The 3,865-nt window shown below is 40.7% G+C and overlaps 1 pseudogene; it reads left to right on the top strand.

Annotated features, from left to right (window-relative positions):
• The first annotated feature begins 2,348 nt into the window (after window positions 1-2,348).
• LOC124988880 (60S ribosomal protein L15-like) lies at window positions 2,349-3,383 on the top strand (annotated as a pseudogene).
• The last annotated feature ends 482 nt before the right edge of the window (window positions 3,384-3,865 follow it).

The raw sequence follows: 3,865 nt of genomic DNA, 5'->3' as shown, positions 1-3,865 counted from the left end.
TTTTATCTTCTGTTCGAAGAGAAAGAAGACACAAGTTCAGAAACTAGAGTGAAAAAATACTGGTGGCCCTCTGTATCCTCAGACTCTGCATCTGTGCATTCAACTAAATTGGGGATCAAAAATATGTATTTTTACAAATGGTGTCTGGTGAGCCAGGCTTGGAGGCACTATAATCCCAGCCACTTGGGAGGCTAAGGTAGGAGGATTGCAAGTTCTGAGCCAGTCTCAGCAATTTAGCAGGATCCTCAAGGACTTAGTGAGACTCTATCTTAAAATTAAAAAGGGGCCTAATAGAAATAGACAAAGCAATCAGGAAATTCATTTGGAAGAATAAGAGACCCAGAATAGTCAAAGCAATTCTTAGCAGGTAGGGTGATGCAGGAGGTATCACAATTCCAGACCTTAAACTATACTACAGAGCAACAGTAACAAAAATGGCATGGTATTAGCACCAAAATAGACAGGTAGACCAATGGTACAGAATAGAAAACACAGAGACAAACGCACATAAGTACAGTTATCTCATACTAGACAAAAGTACCAAAAACATACAATGGAGAAAAGATAGCCTCTTCAACAAATGGTGCTGGGAAAACTGGAAATCCACATGCAGCAAAATGAAACTAAATCCCTATCTCTCACCTGTATAAAACTCAATTCAAATGGATCAAGGACCTAGGAATTAGACCAGAAACCCTGCACCTTTCAGAAGAAACAGTAGGTCCAAATCTTCATCATGTCAGCTTACAACCAAACTTCCTTAATAAGACTCTCAGGGCATAAGAAATGAAGGCAAGAATCAATAAATGGGATGGATTCAAATTTCTCAGCAAAGGAAACAATAATGTGAAGAGAGAGCCTATAGAATGGGAGAAAATCTTTTCCACACACACTTCAGAGAGAGCACTAATCTCCAAAATTTATAAAGACCTTAAAAAATTTTACACCAAAAATACAAAGAACTAATCAATAAATGGGCTAAGGAACTGGGTGGACACTTCACAAAAGAAGATATATAAGCAATCAACAAATATATGAAAAAGTATTCAACATCTCCAGTAATTAGAGAAATGCAAATCAAAACTGCTCTAAGATTTCATCTCACTCAGGTCAGAATGGCAATTATCAAGAATATAAGCAATAATAGGTGTTGGCAAGGATGTGGGGGGAAATGTATACTCATACATTGCTGGTGAATTTGCACATGGGTGCAGCCACTCTGAAAAACAGTATGGAGATTCCTTAGAAAACTTAGAATGGACCCACCTTTTGACCTAGCTCTCCCACTCCTTGACCTATACCCAAAGGACTTAAAATCAGCATCCTACAGTGATACAGCCACATCAATGTTCATAGGAGCTCAATTCATAATCGCTAGATTGTGGAATCAACCTAGATGCCCTTCAACAGAAGAATGGATAAAGAAACTGGTGTATATACATAATGGAATATTATTTGGCCATAAAGAAGAATAAAATTATGGCTTTTGCAGGTAAATGGATGGAGTTGGAGAATATCATGCTAACTGAAATAAGTCTATCCCAAAAAAACAAAGGCCGAATGTTTTCCCTGATAAGTGGATGATGATACGTAATGGGGGTGGGGTAAGGGAAGAATGGAGGAACTTTAGATTATGTAGAGGGATATGAGGGGAGGGGAAGTAGGAGGGAAGAAGGAAAGATGGTGGAATAAGACAAACATCATTAGCCTATGTACATGTATGATTACACTAATGGTGTGACTCTACTTTGTACAATCATAGAAATGAAAAGTTGTACGCCATTTGTGTACAATGAATCGAATTTCAGTCTGTAAAAATAAAAATAAATAAAAATTTTTAAAAATTATAAAAGGGCTGGGGATGTAGCTCAGTGGTAGAGCACATCCCCTTCCCCCGCCAACATGCGTCTGGCCAGGGACAGTTGTGCACACCTGTAGTCCTAGCAACTCTAGAGGCTGAGCAGGAGGAGAGAAAGTTCAAGGCCAGTCTCAGCAATTTAGCAACATCCTGTCCCCAAAATGAAAATTTAAAAAGAGATGGGGTTGGAACTGGGGATGTAGCTCAGTGGTAAAGTGCCCCTTGTTTCAATTCCCAGTACAAAAAAAAAAAAAAAAAAAAAAAAAAAAAGTGGACTGAATATGTACAGTATTGAATTTGTCCTGTATTAATATTCCCTAAACAATATAACTATTTTCATAGCTTTTATGTGAAGGACTTGAGCATCCAGGATCTGATGGTTTGGGGAGGGTGGGGAAGGAATGGGTAGAGGTTGATCAATGGATACTAAGTTACAGTTAAATACCAATAAGAAGTTCTGGGTCTGGTGGCAGCCATCAGGTGAGCCAAGATGGGCGCATACAAGTACATCCAGGAGCTATGAAGGAAGCAGCAGTTCAGTGCGAGGGACTTTCTTCTGAAGGTCTCTTGCTGGCAATACCGCCAGCTCTCAGTGCTACACAGGGCTCGCCACTCCACCCAGTGAGATAAAGCAGTCTGGGATACAAGGCCAAGCAAGGTTATATTATAAATGGGATTCATGTGTGCAGAGGTGGCTTCAAATGTCTAGTTCCTCAGGATGCAATGTATGGCAAGCCTGTCCATCACGGTGTTAACCAGCTAAAGTTTGTTCAAAGTTTTTAGTCTGTTGCTGAGGGCGAGCTGGGTTGTCATTGTGGGACTCTGAAAGTCTGAATTCGCACTGGGTTGGAGAAGATTCCATATACAAATTCTTTGAGGTTATCCCCATTGACTTAGTCCACAAAGCAACCAGAAGAAATCCTGACATCCAGTGGACCACCAAACCAGTTCACAAGCACAGGGACACGTGTGGGGTAACATCTACAGGCTGCAAGAACCGTGGCCTTGGCATGGACCACAGCTTCCACCACACTATTGGTGGGGCTCTCGGGCAGTTTGGAGAAGGCACAATACTTCCAGCTCCACCATCACTACTTTTATAAGTATTCTTATAAAGTTCATACCTAATAAACAGTATAAGACAGTGTGTCTGTTTAAAGGTGTTATTTGTTAAAACTACCTGCAGATTATTTCATGAATATTTTGCCAAATTATGGAAGTTCAAGTGCAAAGATTTCTGAAGATGGTAAGTGATAGTGTATCTTGTTTCTAATAAGATAAGCTTTCTGTCTTGCTTTATCTTATTAGAGAGTTATTTTGAGGCAGGGTCTTGCTAAGTTGCAGAAACTGGCCTTGGACTTGTGATCTTCCTGCTTCAACCTCCTCAGTCACTGGAATTACAGGAGTGTGTCACTGCATATGGCAGGTTAATTCCAACTTTAGGAACCCAGAGTCAAACAGTGACCATTTCTAGGTGATGAGATTATGGCGAATCTCTTCTGATGTGTCTGTTTTCCTCAGCAAACAAGCCTAATTTGTAAATTAGGGAGAGGGAGAGAAAGAAAGGGTTGGGGAGGAGGGCAGCGGGTTGAGAAAAACAGCTACAGAAGTTCTGAAGGATGTGTGAAGTGTCTGTTTGTCCAGAAAACACTCTTGGGTTAAGATAGAGGGCCTCAGGTTGCGTTAACTTGGCCCCCTAACCTGTATGGAGGGGTATTCTCAATATTCTAAACATATCTCTTGAAACAGAATCCCTCTGAAGTCAAGGGCAACTTCCTCATACTGAGAATCAAAGCTCCAAATTGTTTTAATATCTAAACTCCTCAAGGGCAGAGAATAGAAACTACCCCCTGCCCTGGCCAGGGGTCTCTGACACATTCTCCCTCAGCCTCACTACGTTTACGTAGGTAAGTTTTCTGCCTTTTCTCCCACTCTACCCTTTCTTTTTTTATGAAAGCTTTTCTCAGAAGAATGAAGGAACTTTGGATGGTGTAGAGGAAAAAGGGG

This window comes from Sciurus carolinensis, chromosome 7 (assembly GCF_902686445.1).
Source record: "Sciurus carolinensis chromosome 7, mSciCar1.2, whole genome shotgun sequence".
Lineage (NCBI taxonomy): Eukaryota > Metazoa > Chordata > Mammalia > Rodentia > Sciuridae > Sciurus > Sciurus carolinensis.
The sequence above is the reverse complement of the archived record's forward strand: the minus strand, read 5'-3'. Positions and strand labels throughout refer to the sequence as shown.